Source organism: Ptychodera flava, chromosome 13 (assembly GCF_041260155.1).
Source record: "Ptychodera flava strain L36383 chromosome 13, AS_Pfla_20210202, whole genome shotgun sequence".
Classification (NCBI taxonomy): Eukaryota; Metazoa; Hemichordata; class Enteropneusta; family Ptychoderidae; genus Ptychodera; species Ptychodera flava.
Genome location: NC_091940.1, coordinates 14,500,301 through 14,519,673, shown reverse-complemented (window position 1 = coordinate 14,519,673; position 19,373 = coordinate 14,500,301). Strand labels below are relative to the sequence as shown.

Here is a 19,373-nt window from a genome sequence, read left to right as displayed (position 1 = left end):
CTCTCTCCTCCTCTCTCCAAGTATTAATGTAGGTATTAGTCGCACATACATTATCTTCAATCTAAATGTACCACTAGAAGTTCATAAATTCAAATAACACATAAACAACAGAGGCAAACGTATGATTCAAAGATTCAAGACCCTCTCTAAAACGTCATTTTCGCAACCCTTCATATTTATAGCAAGTAAAACGTATATTACTATAGGCAACATACGGTGTGATTAACGCCAAATTCTATCGACACTCACGTAAGCTGTCGTTCAAGTTTCTCCTTAATGACAATGTCTGCCAACGAACATGTTACTTCGCCTATAATATCCTGCAAAATAATTAAAATGTAGATAACCAATATACTCCCGGCGTTGAAAAGGCAGCAGAATGATTTCCACACTTGACAAGTCGTGACTAATGTAATGATGACGAGGGAAGTGATCAGTAATAGGCCTGTCGATGTCATAATAGTATTGGTACACGAAAGGAATTTTAGGCGCGAACGCCTATGCCAATTCTTTTTTACTACCGCCCCGCAGATGTACTCATCTAAATCATATTAAGCACACACTTGAAATGAACTTACGAACACCTTTGTCATTAATAGAAGTGGTTGCGTAATTTCCTCATGAGGCATCGATAAAGATATAGGAGAAAGAGACAGATAGGTAGACAGACAGACTAGGGACAAAGGCAGATTTGCACTTACTTTTGTAGACTTGCCACTACAATTGCACCTGGTTAAGAATAAAAAGTTTGTTACTATTATGGTCTTTCATTCGAGACAGGAAAGAAGAATTTGTTATGTAACTCCTAAATTAACATTTAAAATGACATCATTTTGTTCTTGAAACTGTATTTCACCACAATATTGTTAAACCACATCGACATAGACGACTGCCTTATATCATGATTTGCTGAATTTGTTTTAATATGAAACCGTTCTCTACTCGTTTAAGTGATTCTTTTGGTGTCTGAATCTAATGCCTACATAAATACAAAGAAATATTCGAGATTCGAGTAAGATTGAAATGATGCAACACGTTTCTTGTGATGGCAAGCAAAACATTCAAAGGACATTCCGTAATATTATTTGGTTCAATGTTTTCTGAGTCGTCGACAGTGTTTTTTCTGATCTTGAAGGTGCACCATCCATGGTACACTAAAAAGGCACACTGTATATCACGATATAATAAGGTACAATATAGACTAAGAAAATGCGTGTGAACTTACAAGTCAAATTTCAAGGTTTGTAATCCTCATAGAAATAACAGATTCTGAATTTCCATATGAAGTCTGGGTCAGAGTTGTTTGAGATTGTTTCAGTTTCACCAAACTAAAAGAAAAATATATTATATATCAACTGATATTTCAAAACACTCTTTCGGTGCCTGAATGCACTCTGCAACATTTTGAAATCATACCAGCCATATTTTGCAAGGGTACGGCTAAGTCTTTCGCCAATATTTCCAACGTATGTGACATTAATGTGCTTGTAAGAATATGTATTTTCTCACTTCAGTCAACTATTTTGGAAAAAAAGTACGATTGAAAACGATTGTAGAAATACGCACACAAATTTACTACAGTTGATGTTATCTTGATTATGCTATTATGTGAAGATAACGATTTGCCTTAATAGAAACCTGCTTGCTGACTCCTTTTTTAACACCATCAGCAAATAGTCAAGATGCGACAACACTATTTGTTAAAACAGATTGATAAACTAGGTTTGTTTTAGAAACAGTCTTTTATGTAGACTTCGTTGTTTCACGATTTGGATAGCGGAAAATACTAATGGTAGCTCAACAATGTGGAGTGTTCTCATTATATCGGCTTGTGATCTTCACCCAGAATGATTGCCCAGTACTACGTCAGATGGCCAAAACGTTGTCAGATCACATCCTAAGCAGTCACGAAGCTCTACAGGAAAGCTCTTACAACCTGCTAAAGGTGACATTCATATAAACTCTGACAACCACAGGTGGCAAAGCATAACAATCACAGTACGTTGATGTAACATAACAACCACGGGTGACCTAGAATAAGAGCAACATGTGGCTTATCATAACTGATACAAGTGGCATATGCATAGCATAACACCTACAGGTGACGTAGCATAACGACCACAGTAGATGTATAGCATCCACGAGTGATTCACCATAAAAGCCATTGTTACTTACAAGAACAACCACAGGGGGCATAGCACAACAGCTTGGGGTAACATAGAACCTTGAGCACAGTAAACGTAATATGGCAACCACGTTTAACTAACCATAACAGCCACGGGAGAATTACAATAACAGCCTTAGGGAATGTTCAGAATTTACTTCCAGGGGGGTGGGGCTGGAGGATTTTCAGGGGGCCACCCATTTTCCCCAAGAAAAATAGGGGGCCAGACAAAAATACCACAATCTTTTAGGGCGGCTAAGGAAAAAAACATCAATAAAATATTTGCCCAGAAGTCCTGATCTATAAAATTATGCATGGCTGTCAAAAATACCTGGTGAAAAAACTTACAAATTTGCTAGCTCCTATGTTTAAAGTAGGGTTGATTTCCAATATTTCTGTATGTGCATCTAGAAGATCATGTGCATCAATACATCAATAATATTGACCATAGCATCCGTGTACACAACAATTTGCTGTAGTTCAAGACGTGATCTCGTTGAGTATGAATCAAGGCGAATTTTTGGTAGGCTCACAGATTGTGTAAAGATATTATTATTGTAGAATCCCATTTGTTCTGATTTGTATGATCAAGGATTTCTCAGTGAAGGCTGGCAGAAAAGGCCAAAAAACAAATTAACATGTTTTGTTTCCTGTCATCTGAAAATATGCGCATCATGACTTTTAAAGTTTGTAAAAAATGTGAAATATGCATGCTCTGTCAACTTTGAATAAAAACGTAGTGCTGACAAATGTGAACTCTGTTACGAACATTGAATTGTGAATGGAACTAGCAGAAATATTAAACATACATTTTGTGAATTCATGGTTATGGATAAAGTGTTCTGTTCAACAAAGGTTCTGAAATATTCCTCAGGAGTGTTGCTTTCAGTGGCAACCACTATGTTTTATGGCGACCAAATTTGAAAAATAAAAAACAACAAAAGAAAACAGCAGTTCGGTTCCCCAATTTTCGCCGTGAGTCTGCAAGTTATTCAGCATCAATCAGATGAAAATGTATGCTGGACTTGTGCATGTAACATCTCACTCTCCATAAATATCTGGAGACCTGCGAAATCGTGTACCATTAAACTTCAAAGATAGATAGCACTTTACCAATTATGTGACCTGACAATTTCTAACTGAATTATGTGCTTGTCTTTGTGTGTATCATGTGTATCAATGAGAAACTTAATTGTAGTCATGTTTATTTACACAAAATTCCACTGTCAAAAGTACAGAAAGGATTTGCATGGTACCCTGGAATCAAAGTATAAAATGACTGCTTTGCCTTGAAATGAAATAAATAAGTCTAGGTTTGATGCAAACAGCAATTTTTCTTGGCAAACGGTGAAACACTACCCGGGGCCTATGCAAAACTAGGATTGCATACATAGAGAAATGACAGAAAGATACTAGGAATATTGTCAATTTCCCAGAACTTTCACAAATGATCCACTGAAAGGTGCTTTCAACGAAAAATATAAAACAAATATCATGTTATCGTGCTTGATTTTTAAAGAGAATCAAACTGTATGTTTTTCTTTGATAAATCACTGATGCAAAAGTGCTGACTCAGCATTTTTCTCAATTTTAATTACATTACATGAAGTGGCATCTTTGTTAATGGATGAGTAACCTCATAAATTATGTTTCTACCGGAAATACTACATGTAGACGATACTTAAGAATCAACAGTGTTATGAAAAAACAATATTTTTATCCATTATGGCTGTTGTTTTCTTTGAACAGGTCAAATTTGCAATGGAGTGATGTGTAGAGCTCAAAAATCACGGGTAATAGATAATTGAATGTAAATTATCTCAAAAAGTAGATTGGGAACAGCCATTTAACAAGCTCTAACATATGTGATTTCTAGAAAATGACAATATTCTTGGTATTGGGTAGTCCCCACCTTAAAAGTCTGTACCTGCCACAGTCAAACATTTGCCAAGTTTTTCAATTCATTTCCACCTATGGGAGAGTACTTCTGAAAAAAGTGAGACAACTTGTCTAGTCAGTGAACACACCCTGCTTTTTATATCATTAGTATATTATTTCTTCCTCTGAGTACTTGCTACTAGTATGTAATGTTAAAAACAACTTGGCAACATTTGCAACAAAGTGTTTGATATACCGGTAGACCACTGATATAACTGCATCTGGGACACAGTAATTGTCAAAATGAAAAAGAAAAGGCTATAAATGGATAATTAATAGTAGACATAACGAAAGAAGTATTAACATTTAATAACTAACTTTTCTTCAGAAATTTACAAACTGATTTGTTCATTACTAGCCTTCCAAAGTATGCCACCTGCAGTCTCTACGAAACATTATATATATATATATATATATATATATATATATATATATATATATATATATATATATATATATATATATATATATATATATATATATATATATTGCGTGACCGTTATTCCACGACAGACAAGAGCTGTACCATCAGTGAGCAAGTCGGCTTTATGGGATGCAAACACAGAAGATTTGCAAATAGCCTTGCATGATAAAACGACCCAATGGCAATAGCAGAATGTTTTGTTGACACATGTCATATTATGTTCTACTGTACCCTGCCAGTATGATTTGCACATTAGAAATCCATTGTTCTGCCAGTCATCTTTAGGACAACATCATGAATTATTTTAAATAGCAAAGAAGCAGCACCGAGGGCAAATGGACCACGCAATATGGCAAAGGAGGCTCCCAGCCCCTAAAAATGGTGTTTACCCCCTGAGTGGGTTGTTTCCGCGTTGTGAGGGCCCTAGCGGGGGGTCAAGTGTGACAGGACTTCGTACTTGACCTTTGATAACCTGGAGACTGTCAGCTAGGCCGATAAACCACGCGATTTGGCAAATGGAGGCCCTGTCCCCTAAAAGTGGTGTTCACCCCCCTGAGCGCAATTACATATCATATTTTATTTGAAAATAATTATGTTGAATATATTTGAGAATTAAAGTGATCAGAAATTGCCTAGAATATCTTTTCACATCGGAAGAATGTGCCTCTATGATGACTTTCATAAGTTCTCATTTCCAGAGAAAGAAATAATCTTTATAAATCAACTTCACAAAAGCACAAACAGGAACAGGTCAGTTAGATCGTTAACTGAAATGTGAAATTTTTAATACCTATCTCCACTTGTAATAGCTAGGAATATTAAAAATGCAGGATCTTCGCTTTTAATTTTGAGTAAGTTTCACTTCCTCATGTTTCACATCCCCGAAAGCTAATGACTTTCAATCGCAGGTGCTTCTGCTGTGTAATATGTTTCAAAGTCAAAGCTTACCTTCGTAAACTCTTGAGAACCTGGTTTTTGGACGTATAAAATGCATTCTGAAATAAAACACATAAGATCTTATCGGGAATCATTTCATAAAGCATGGTTTCAGGAAAGTGTCGAATTCTCGTCACCGTGTAAAAAATTACAAGGAATGTTAGTTGGCTTGAATCAGTTTTGTTCGTAAACTTGACGAGAAAAGCTTACGTTGTGTGAATCTTTATGAAAACCAAGCGTTTACTAGCCACCCTCTTTCATAAGGGCATGTGCTTCATGATTATTAAGAAGAAAGAAAGCTTGGTGTGTTTCCACTGCCAGACAAAAAAACGAAAGGCTAAGTTGTAAGACCTTGTAGGAACCCACAATTATACATGTGCATAAACCCAACATACCTTTTCTTCATATAGAGGAGATAACTCTCAACTTAGTGGTAAGATGGTTAAGCGTTCCAAATAATCGGAGCAAAGTTTAGGCTGTTACACAAACAGATTAAAATACTTTCTCGGTCTTTAAGAAAGCCTAGAGTTGGACCCGGGCATAGTAAATTAGGTGCACAAGCTGAAACTGGTCCTCTCTTAAGGTATCTTATTGCCTAAACTGCCATATCTATGTAGAGTACGGTGGTGGGTCCGATGTCTGTAGTAACCTAGTACCAGTGATAGATGCTAAGATAAGTCAACGCAGGTTAAAAGTCATCAAAATTTAAAGGAAACCATGTTTATATTGTCTCTAACGTCCATCAAACATGAGTCTTTTGGACCTTTAATGTAGGCCAGAATAGCATGATTGCATAATTGCCGAGATGCAAATACCTAGATTGGATATCTACGATTGCATTGAATTCCCCAAGATACGTAAGTGAAGATAGCATGAAAAGATATTACATAACCCTTCAGCACATTTAGATAGTCTACAACATGTTTATCATTAAAAGAGCATCTTATAATACAGGAACCATTATATGTGTTTGATTGAAGTAAAATTGATCACGATCTTGAAAGTAGTTGGTTTCTCTGACACAACGTAATCAATAGGCTGGGCGTCTTAGAACCATCATGTTTAGTACTATCAGGTAAGATGACACTTGATCAAAGTCATTATAAATTATCTTTAAATATCCAAACAATCATTTGTGACAAATGTATACTAAATTCATGCATCCATAATGCTGTGATAGGCCTATATCAGATGTACATATGCAATTACCACGGTGTACAAACAATTATCAAAGATAGGACAAAAGACGAAAAGAAAATTAACCTATAAATTGGTAACAATTTCTATAAGTGATCGATCCCCTACAAACAGTTTTGATTAAGAAATGAAATTATATAATTAACTGAAATGCGTAAAGAGTATGTCACGGGTAATGGCGAGAAAAGTTTACCAAAATACTACAATATTATTTTTATATTTGAAAGGTTTCCTGTATACTGCAGTATGCATAATATGAAGTTGATTGTTCCTTTATTTTCCAAGAAGAAGCCGTTATTTATTTTGACAAAGTTCAAAATGGCCGTCCGAGACAATGAGTGACCTGTTGTCATTTCAAGGGTAAGATCAAGGGTAAGATAGGGACTACCTATATAGAAGTCTAAATAGCATGGCAAGTTCAAGAGAAGTTTACATGACGCCTCTTTGAGTCTGGCTTGACAAAAGTGTTACGGAAGCAAGAAGCAATACTGTAATTTCATGAGAAAACATGCCGCAAGGAATTGTTCGGTTTCGCAGGCTCGTTATCTATTCAGATATATATGGCATAAAATCAGCATAATGAGGCGTTAGCTGATGACGTAGGACTATCAAGTACGGTTTCCTGGATTAGTGGGAGGAGAACTTCGATGAGGTGCTAATGGCCCTCGTTAATTGGGATTAGCTGATGAACAAAAGCGGGCTCCAGATCCATGACGCTCTTTTGTACTCTTTGTATAAACACCAACTGCTACTTCAGTCGACCGAACGACGGTAAAATTGTAGTTCTTATTCCATTATTCTCTGTGACAGCGAATTCTCGAGTTCAACGTTTATGCTGTATAAGAATTAACAAAAATCGTAAACACAACAAAAAAGAAATACAACATTAAAAAATCAAAAACAAAATGATAAAACACGGTAACAGACAAAATGGCCGTGGAAATAAATCAGCCATCTTCCAAAGAAAAGCCGACAACAACATGAAATTCATCAAGAACTTCCATCGCTCAAACTAACAAACACCGAAATAATAGCACTAGGCAAAGGCCTAAAATTCATTCCGACACCAACAAAACCAAGCAGAATAAAACTGCTTCAGGATTTTAACAAATGTGGTCGCAAAGTGAGACTGTGCTACATCATGACATACAAACAATCGCCCATTCAAGGAAAAATCAAGCTGGACTCCCCGAACAACAAAAACACAGAACTTGAAAGCTATCTGAAGCTGCTGAACTTGCACTTCTAGAGATATCTTTTCAAACAAGGAAACAAGAAATGTCGCGTGCCCAAAGAATCGCGATAAACCAGCTTGCAACAATAGACAAATTACCATAAAACCCTTCGACAAGGGTCGGGATCGTCATTGTCAACACAAAAGATTACGTACACGAATGCAAAAAGCAATTACGCAACACTCAGTATTATACTCAACTAGACAGTGACGACACAGAACAAACAGTAAACAAAGTTACTGTACACGAACTGTTTAACAAAATGTACGACAAGAAACACATCGACCATGATACTTATAGAATCTTGACCAAAAAAAATAAAAATCCGTAGCCTGCAGTGGTACTTATTGCCTAAAAGTTCACAAACCGCAAAAAATCTAAAAGACACACTAGTCTAAACAAAATTTACAAAAGTAAATTACATATAACAAACAAACCGAACCACCAAACGGACTCACAACGAAACCCAAACATCATGGAAGTCTCTTCCTACCTCCATGCAAACATTAATATACTTGCCTCGCTACTCGAAGAGCAAGACCACTAAAATGCATTAAAGTTCCATTAGCTGTATCTTCTGGCGATTTTTCCGTTAGTTTTGATTGAAATGATCACTGGCTCATGTTGAATAGCCTGTCAAATAACAGAGAATCGCACATTATTCGAAACATTACGTGCCCTACAACTAATAACATGTGATTTAACAACGAAATTTCAACTTTTGTCCGGACAGAAATACAAACTCTGTTGACACGCGGATTGCAACGTTGGCATTCTTCTGCACCTGCGCGAGCCATTTACAGCAATTTAAAAATAAATATTCATTACTTATGCCCGGTACTAACGTCGTAGTCCACTGTCCGAGCACGTTGCGTAGCCAGATGTCTGGCAATCACAGGCGCTCCTTACCTGGGTAGTCTGCTAAGTAGATCGATTTTCGGCTCGATTTATCGATCCCGTAGTCGATATGCCCGCCACTGCAACCTAAATACTCACAAGGTGTGCAACACAATCACTCAAAAAACACACCACCCGATTTGTCAACTGGCCGTGCGCTCGCACAAAACATTCAGAACTACACTCCCATATACCTAGTTGGATCACAAATTTAACCATCTCCTCAAAAATCACGTCGATGAATATGTTACTCGCGTCATCTTGAAGAAATCGGGCCGTGTTTTTGAGACCAAGTGCAGTGAAATGCGGCCTGCAGAACGATTCTACCATATGACGTCATTTTTTTCCACTGCTGATTGGTTCAACTATACAACACCAGTGACGTCTTGCCATGACCTTTGTTTTGGCCGTTGATTAGCCAATCAGTAGTGGAATAAATTACATCATATGGTAGAATCGTTCTGCAGGCCACATTTCACTGCGCTTGGTCTCAAAACACGGCCGATTTCTTCAAGATGATGCGAGTAACACGTTCATCGGCGTGATTTTTGAGGAGATGGTTAAATTTGTGATCCAACTAGGTATATGAGAGTGTAGTTCTGAATGTTTTGTGCGAGCGCACGGCCAGTTGACAAATCGGGTGGTGTGTTTTTTAAGTGATTGTGTTGCACACCTTGTGAGTATTTAGGTTGCAGTGGCGGGCATATCGACTACGGGATCGATAAATCGAGCCGAAAATCGATCTACTTAGCAGATTACCCAGGTAGAAGCGCCTGTGCTGGCAATCCACGACACAATGTTGTTTTGATCCCGCAATAAACGTGAACTTGTACATCTCGCGTGATCGCGGCGTCACCATATCTCTGCGTTCTCCCCAGCATGCTGAGCATGCCAGACGTCAACAAACGAGCTCGGAAGGGCAACACCTTTGAACAAAAATTAGCAGTTTTATGTGGCTATAACATCACTAGTCATGTTTGTTTCTTCGTAAAACAAAATTTTGCAACAAATATGAGCCTCCAACATGATATTTTCCGAGGTAAAAACTCGTCAAAAGTTACAAATAATGGCCCTTTTACATAAATTTTCACAAACACAAACTAAGGAAAGCATCTACACTGCGACTGATGAGAAACCACACTCAGTTTCGAAACGCAAGCGTCAAAGGGCCACTCTATCAACATTGTAAGACCATAGGCCCGGCTGCGTCTCGCCATAAGCTTTCCCCACACAAACAAAACATTACCGTACACACTAATCCAAACTTCCCTACAAATATCCGAAGCGAAACAAACATTTCATTAACACAAACAATCGGACAAGAATGTAGGAACACATTGTCGAAACGAATCAAACACAAACTCGCACCAAAATCTTTTTGGTTAGTTAGGTGAGGAGCCTCTTTCCAATTTTTACATACGAAAGATTTGAATTTTTTGTTTCACTCAAGGATTGACACTGATACTTGACTTTTTTGTCACCAAAGTAAACAATCACTGTCTTGAGTCCCAGCTTACGCTCTGCATATATGCATAGCAAATGAACACGTCATGGCTAATCCATGCATAAATGCATGTCAATTAATCGGTTCCCCGTGATTTTCACGGGTTTACAGTAAAAAATTGGCCGACTAGCGGGAAATACAGTACTGTATTTCCCGCTAGTCGGCCAATTTTTTACTGTATTCCTTCAAACTTGCTGCAGTTTTATCCTCTTTTGAGGTCATTTGTAATTTTTACGGGTTTAAGCGGTTTGAAACCGGACACTTCCTGGCGGCAGTACTTGGCATGTTGGCAACACAATACGAAACACGTTCTCGAATACAAAGTTTCACGTCAAGAAATAAACATTCGTGCAATAAAAACGATCTGAGAGAAAGAAGATAAGAGGAGGTTAGGCGAACAGGATTAATAAATCGTGCGATAACGGTAGGGTCACATTCCAAAATAGGTTACAAAATCTACAGTGCTTATGAAATCCTATGGATATCAATGCTCTTACTTGTGTTGACACTATTCATGAACCTTTGACTTGATATGTCTCTGAAATAAAAAAAAATCTAAATGATTATCAATGCAATTCAGGCATTTTTGAAGTCATACTTCTGTTTGCCAGTAGTCGTTTTTCTTTTATCGGTCTCTATTCGTCAATGGCATTCTCGTTTTGCCTCTACTACTTCGTAGGTCTTTGTCTCTCTCCTCCTTTCTGTCTGTCTGTCTGTCCGCCCATCCGTCTGTCCGTTCACGCATATTTCTCAGAGATGCCAAGCGCGATTTAATTCAAACTGGGTACAAGGGTTATCCCTATGTCATTTATGTACGCGTCGTTTTGTTTTGTCATACGATTCAATATGGCCGCATGACGGACATTTTGTTTCCTGTATTTCATGTCTACAGCCAACACTTAGACAAAGTTTTACCAATGCCTTTCAAACTTGGCACAATGACAAAGCAATATGATCCAATATGGCTGTCAGTCGCGTATATCTTTGTTGATGGTGATTTAATATGTAACAATGGGCTACAATATTGTTGTATTGGAGAAAGTGACAACAAGAACGAATGTTACCTCTGGAAATTTGCAAGGAAATTGCTCTGAATGTGATTCTGAAATTTCCCGACCTTCAACATGACAATTAAAAAACTCTAAGTTAAAATGTATTGCATACAGTTTGTAAAATATGGTGTTAGTTTTTTATGATTATGTTATTGAATAAACGTGAACTACTAGGAATGTCAGCCACCTTTCAAGAAAAGAAATTTCTCCGACAAATTCCCAATTACAAGACGTAGAGACTATGTCATTGTCAATGACTTGTACAGTATTTGTCTACCATAATTCCCAGTTCTACTCCCCAAAGCATCTTGAGATACACAGTATTCAGCTTGTTTTGATAAGCCTGTACCGTACGGAGTTCAATGCCATCGTTACAGAGTGAATTCTAATCCGGATAGAATCCATCCTCATATAAACGGTACAAGCACATTTAAGAAATGCACACGCTATGTTGACAGGCTAAATAGTGGATGTCTCAACGTGACGTTTTTTGACGTTTTTTGAAGCAGAACAAGAATATGCATTTGACATACAAACTTAACATAACGACAAAAGTCATCATAAGTTAGAGTTTCGGGGCCTTTTACAACTTTATATAACTGTTTTGAATTTCAAAAAGGTAAGCTCGTACGGTACAGACGGTACCTTTTCGACAAACAAGTCTCGTTGATGACACAGTCCCCGCTTGCTAATGGGTACTTTGATTACAGGTCCTGTGATAAAAATACTTTGATACAGATGGCACTCAATGGCCAAGAATGAGTTCCATGGTGATGAAAAACATAAAACCAATGTAGGCCACTATCCTAAAGGTCATTAAATGAGTCAACTGGGAATTAGTTGACAGGATGTTGCAAAACATTTTTTATACTATCCTAACACTAATAGATTATCACCGGTACCATATTTCATAAAGTTTAATGCAGTATTTACAACACTATGAGATCAACATCTGTATCAAGTTTCATCAAATTTTACGTTGTATTTGTGGATATATCACTCTAATTAGGAAAGTTCATTACATATGCAATTACAAATTAATTAAAATGACACTGATAAATGTCTTTTTTACTATTAAATCATGTGAGCTTAACATCTGTACAAAGTTTCATGAAATTTGATGCAGTATTTCTTGACATATCAGCCTAATTATGAAACTTCAATAATTGACATGATACTGCTACATGACGTGAAACAAATTGACGAGAATGTATGAATATAATATGTCAATGTCCTTGTACCAACTTTGAATGATACTGGTGGAAATATGTCTGAGTTATGGCTCAGTACATGAGAAAATTGTGACAAAATCGCCGCCACACAGCGATATTGATCTTACTGTTTAAAAAATCAACATGTATATGTATGACATAAGTCAATGTCCAGGTACAAACTTTGAATAAAATCAGTTGAGACTTGCCAGAGTTATGGCTCTCGACATGAAAAAAAACATAACAAAATTGCCACCATGTGGCCATATCGGACCATATCGAGAAACAAATCAAAGTACATATTTATATCGAAGTACATATGTATACTATAAGTCAATGTCCTTGTACCAACTTTGAATAAATTTGCTTGATACATGTCTGAGTTATGGTTCAGGACATGGAAAATCGTAAAAAAATGGCCACAAGGCGGCCATATTGGATCGTATCACAAAACAAATCAATGTGCATATGTATGACATAGGTCAATGTCCTTGTACCAACTTTGAATAAAATCAGTTTAGATAATATATGCCTGAATCAAGGCTCTGTACACGAAAAAATCGTAACAAAATGGCTGCACAGCAGCCATATTGGATCATATCACAAAACAAATTGACGTGCATATCTATGATATTGGTCAATGTCCTTGTACCAACTTTGAATAAAATCGGTTGAAACATGTCTGAGTTATGGCGCTGTACATGAAAAAAATCGTAATAAAATGGCCGCCTGGTGGCCATATTGGATCGTATCACAAAACAAATCGACATGCATATATATGACATAGGTCAATGTCCTTGTACCAACTTTGAATAAAATCGGTTGACATATGTCTGAGTTATGGCTCTGTACATAAAAATCGAAACAAAATGGCCGCCTGGCGGCCATATTGGATCGTATCACAAAACAAATCAATGTGCATATGTATGACATTGGTCAATGTCCTTGTACTAACTTTGAATAAAATCGGTTGAAACATGCCCGAGTTATGGCTCTGTACATGAAAAAATCGTAACAAAATGGCCGCCTGGCGGCCATATTGGATCATATCACAAAACAAATCGACGTGCATATCTATGACATTGGTCAATGTCCTTGTACCAACTTTGAATAAAATCGGTTGAAACTTGTCTGAGTTATGGCTCCGTACATGAGAAAATTGTAATAAAATGGCCGTCTGGCGGCCATATTGGATTGTTTCGCAAAATAAATCGATGTGCATCTGTAGGTCATAGTGTTCTGCCTTTGTGCCAAGTTTAACAAAATTGGTTCAGCAGTGTCTGAGAAACTGTTGATGAGGACGGACGGACGGACGGATGGACGGACGGACGGACGGACACACGGACGGGACCAAATCTATAAGTCCCCGCCGGAATTCATCCGCGGGGACTAATAAAGCTCAAGAAAACTATTGTAGCGCATTGTGTATTTACAAGCTATGGGTACCACCCGATTGAAAGGCGTAAACAATTATACCTGTATACGTGACGAAAATATTTATAGGAATCTTGTTGGCTTATATATAGTACCTTTCGGGCACGGCGGATTAGCGAATTATTAATTTACTGTAATAGGACATACATATCATCAGCGAATCCGTGACGAATCAGTTTAATCTAACACAGCTGGGTATCGAAAGTCAAAACTTAGTACAGAGGTTGGAAATTGTCTTTTTTTCACACATATAGGGCAATGACCGGGGGACTCCCAACGACGACCAGCTCAAGACGCCATTACGGTTCTTTAATACAGCAACAATTCACTCACTGTTAGACAATTTCATTGTACTATATTTACGTTTTATCTTCAACAGTCTGTTTTTCTCGTCGTTTTATTTTGCGTTTGAACTGGCATGGGTTACAACGTGTTGAAGAAGACGGGCTTGGTTTCAGGTCCATTCCTTTGGATTGAGCGTGTTGCCAACTGCTCGGATTGTATTTATTTCCGTTTCACTTTTAATTGATCGTCGTAGAACCCATAAGTATTGTTGCTTACCTTGCACCGACACTTATATCGACTTCCCTGGAGTTAAAGGCTTGTTTCATGCTCTCTATGTTGACATGATTATCGCCGCTACTTGGCATCGCCATGGTTGTAGTTTTCGAAGCAAATGCTGCCCTTCTTCATATGTCACGAGTATGTCACGTGATCAAATGGTAAACTTTGACCCAGAGTCTTTGACTTAGAGTGCAAAATGATGTATTGCGTTCTCTTGGTAGACGCAGAGATGTTATTCTGATTTACTTGATATATCTGCTGCCTTCGACACAATTGACCATAACATTATGCCTCACAGATTGCGATACGGGTTTGGTATTTCAGGAATCTGTATGGGATTGGTTCAAATCGTATTTGCGGGGTCGTACGCAATCGGTCTGCGTTGAGTCAATTGTGTCGGGGGCACTGTTCCTGGAACGGGGTGTCCCAAGGGTACGGTCCTTGGACCAATTCAGTTAAGTTTATACGTTGCACCATTAGACGACATCGTCAACAGTATGATGTATGCAGATAACACCCAATCTTATCACTTGTGAGGGCGATCGGGTCCCAATCGATGCTATCGAGTCTTGTGTGGAGGATATCCGAGGGCGGATGTGAGAAAATATGCTGGTTCTCAATGACGGGAAGACAGAGATTTCTCATCTAAATTCAAAGGTGTCGGCCCGGTAACTCGCTGTGATGTACAGATTGGTGATGTCACCATACAGCCTTCGAACGCAGTTCGTAATCTTGGTGTTACCATGGATACAGTCGGTAGTATGTCGGCCCATGTTGTTAATGTTTGTAGGTCACCCTCCCATGCGTTATGGAAGATAGGGAAAATTCGTAACATCTTAAATCAGAGCACTACCAAGAAACTCGTTCACGCTTTCATCACGTCTCGTTTAGATTATTGTAACAGTTTGCTTTTTGGCCTGCCAGCTTATGAAATTCAAAAACTGCAAACGATTCAGAACTCTGCAGCTCGTTTAAATTACTAGAACAAGAAAAACCGATCATATCACACCTTGTCTTTACAGATTACATTGGCTTCCAGTTAAGCAAAGGATAGAATTCAAAATTCTTAGCATCACTTATAAGATACTCAATGGTCACGCTCCAAAGTATTTAGGTGAATTGCTCACAGTCCGTGACACTCAGCACACACTTCGCTCTCATTCAAGTGTTGTAAATTTATATCAGTGTATTACGGTGATAGGGCTTTCTCAATTTGTACACCTCGCTTAAGGAATTCTCTGCCATTACATATTCGAGCGGTTCAGTCATTCGATGTTTTTAAAAGTAAACTGAAAACTCACCTTTTTACGTCTTTTTATTCATAATTTTTGTAGTTTTTATGATGAATTTTTATAACATGTTGCTAATTTTAACTTTGCTTTTTTACTGTCAGTTTAAAACAATTTTATGTTTCATCCTTCTCTTTGTTGATTTTAAGTGTAAAGCGCATTGGGATTATTTGTAATGTAATGCGCTATATAAGAAATAAAGATTAAGATATAGATTAATATATTACAGAGAGTTTCAATTCGGTGTCACAACTTTGAGTGTGAGATAGACACATTGAATGTACGATATAAATGATTATCTTCGGTATCTATTACTGTAATAGAGATGGCAATATGCCAATATGCCAGAAATGACGAAAGATGTTTTATAGAATATTAGCAATGGTTTCCTATGAAAGAGGAAAAGGGGTAAACTTAAAAATAAGCTACTCTGCTAAACAAACTGGAAAAGGTGTATTGCAGATGACTGACGTGAATTATCAATGCTTATGATATATTTTAAAAATTCTTCTTGTAGTAAATTTTGGGCAGTGCTAATGTACTTTCTTATAATAACGACAAAGCTGGGCTGAATATTATTGTGAAGACTATACCAAATTTTAATGAAGAAATTTGGTCAGTTGGCCAGAGGTAAGGTTCAAATAAAGTTGATAAAAATATTTTGTGGGTACAACTTTCTTAACAAAAAAAACCCGAAGTTCAGTTTTGTTTTGTCTTTTCAAAGAATGGGTAGGTGTCGGATTAATTTACATGTTAAATGTAAATTATCTCACCTACGAATTTATTCGGGATATTGAAATGAAAAACAAAGTGGTTTCACAAACAACTAAGAGCATTACGAATGGCAATTCTAAATACAGTAATGCAAACAGGACAGAGAAAGATAAGTGTAAACAGACAAAGTATGCAACTGTATATCAGATATGAGGGTTGCCAATAAAGAAGTTATCACATTGCTCTTGTAATATGTCCACTGAATTTTATTATTGCAAAACAGAAAAGTCCTGGGCTTGTAGTCGAGAAAGCTCTCAGTGTGTAATGAGGTATACGTGGGAAAATATATGGCTTTTATGTTGAAGCAGAAGGTACGGTTTAATTATTTAAGTTACCGCAGGTAATTTTGAGTATAAAGTATATGTCATACAAAAGATGACAACGAGCATTTTGTTTAAATGTGTCATAACATCGCATTTCTGGCAAAAAGTGAATGAATTTATAAATGGTACTTTGCAAACAGTTTATAGTTATATGTTGGAATGTGATAGGTTAAATGAGATTAATATAATCGTAAATGTGGCAAATTTTGCTGTATATGAGTTAAAAATTCCAAGTGGAAAGCTTATTGCACGTCTGCAGAACGTCACTACACGTGAGTGACGTAGGTGGTGGCCTCTCAACTTATAAACACAAACTGAGAGATTATGGCCGACATCCGCGCCCCATGAACAATCACAGATCCTAGGACTGAACTCTTTTCTTCCCAAGTCATAGTTTGATTTCAGTTATGTGAGAATGGCAATGTCCATAAGACGAACGATGGTCATCGATATCGCATGATGAATTACTAAGTTTGTTTTATAAGTTGAGAGGTAACCGCCTACGTCACTGTAGTGACGTTCTGCAGTGAGCCTCGACCAACAGTTTCACGCTGGCAAAATGGCAGTCTTCGGGTAGTCATGTCGATTAAAGCTAGAAAAAAGGTCACATTTCAGTGAATTTAAAGCGGATTTCTGGTCATGGTGAGTCCCTAATAACCAAGCTGATGCCGGAAAATGCCGAGAGGTTTTGACCGTTTAAGAAGGGCTTGACTACGCAGTTTCTGCGTAGTGAAGCTTCATTACGTATTCATGGTGACCCCTGGCCAGCTGTCAATAACTTTGGGGCTTTTGTCTTTTGGCCTGCTTTGCATATGCGTCGTTGGACACGACCTGCCAATCACCCAGGTAGTCAATTAAACTATTAATTGACTGTTTACCGACCCAATTAACACTATCCAGCAGTATCAGTCATATGTTAATCGCGTGGCCCGGGTGGGCACAACGTGGGAACGCGTGTATTTCTATGTGTACGTTTCACTTGTGGTGTCGTTTGTAACATCATGCTTTTGAAGTCCTTGTTTCACTTACAGTATTACCTTCAAGGTGACGGGCTTACTATTAATGTTCAGTATCATTGCACCGAGTTCTGCCCACGGTGAAAACCACCTGTTTTGCCTACTAATTACTGCCCGTCGCTGCCCGTCCTGAATGTAGCCTATCATAGCTACAGTAATCAGTCAATATATAATACCCCGCGCCTTATACTTTCTATATACACTTGTAAAATCATAGTCCGAGCCGTAAAATTTTTGACTTTCGATCCGATATACAGGTTGATCGTTGAATCGCACCGGCGCATCCATGTTTACTTGCCCAATAAGCTTACTACTCTGCAAAGGGTGGGTAGATGGAATTCCAGGGCCAAAATGAACACCGGGGCGAACTTTTTGTGAATCCATGTGAAAACATAAATCATTTATCTGTTTTGATATATACTCCTTAATTGTAAGTTTGATCAAAACCGAGACCACATTCAAGGCTATGCAGACTGTCCATGTACGCACACACAGGCAACCAACGGTGAATATCAGCGTCAGCGGCATAACTATCGGGTCGTAAATCGATCGGCGGTTTGGGGGCCCTGGACTATGATTTTATAAGTTTATATCACAAACAAATGTTGTGGAATATTAAGATATCGACCTATTACTGTATTGAAAAGGCCAATTTCGTGACGGGCATTGCTAGAAGAATGACGGGCAGGGACGGCAGTAATTAGTAGGACTGTTTCTTTGAATACTGTTCGATATTAAGTGACGGTCAAACTTTTGGGTGGTGCGCGTGACCGGCGGCACTGACACAAACTGGTTTGACAAGCATATAATTCAGGTTTTGTTCAGTGTTGTTACCATTTGTCCGTGGTGGAAAACATTGACGGAAAACCAGAGAAAACGGTCCCGCTCCGAGAACAGCCCCGAGACGGGGACGGCCACACTTGTGGTGTTGTTTGTACCATTGTGCGTTTGAAGCCCTCGTGTTATCTACAGTATTACCTTCAAGGTGACAGGCTTACTATAAAAGTTCAGTGATCATGGCATTGAGTAAACGTGTTACATGTCATGATGTAAATCACGCAATGTTTTTTTTTTTTACATATATCCCAAGGATTTGTTTTCGCTTTCTTTTGCCCTCGCGAAGTTTGCGAAAATTTCTCGCTCTGAAAAAATTTCCGGCCACAGTATCATTGAACCCACCCTTTTTTTCTGGGTGACCTGTGACCAAATGTATGTAATAGTGAAGTCGATCATGCGGGGAAATAAAGGAGTATTAAAAGCAAAGTTCTATTGTCTATGTCCGTTCATTGTCAAAAGTCAAGGCAAAATGGTGATCCTGAATGATTTCATGACCATTGGGCGATAGAACTTTAATTTACTCTGCAGTGCGCCTGTTCGATACACAAACATTACGACACTTTTGTCTGGGTAGGTAT

The 19,373-nt window shown here is 37.9% G+C and overlaps 1 protein-coding gene across 1 annotated transcript in view; it reads right to left on the bottom strand.

Annotated features, from left to right (window-relative positions):
* The window catches only part of LOC139147532 (copine-9-like), a 43,554-nt gene extending 28,905 nt beyond the window's left edge, over nt 1–14,649 (bottom strand). The window contains exons 1-5 of the mRNA XM_070718647.1: nt 14,554–14,649; nt 10,793–10,833; nt 5,475–5,521; nt 1,203–1,328; nt 250–320 (exon numbers count right to left, since the gene is read on the bottom strand). The gene's annotated coding sequence lies outside the window, so the exon portion shown is untranslated. The remainder of the gene's footprint in view (nt 1–249; nt 321–1,202; nt 1,329–5,474; nt 5,522–10,792; nt 10,834–14,553) is intronic.
* Nucleotides 14,650–19,373: the final 4,724 nt, after the last annotated feature.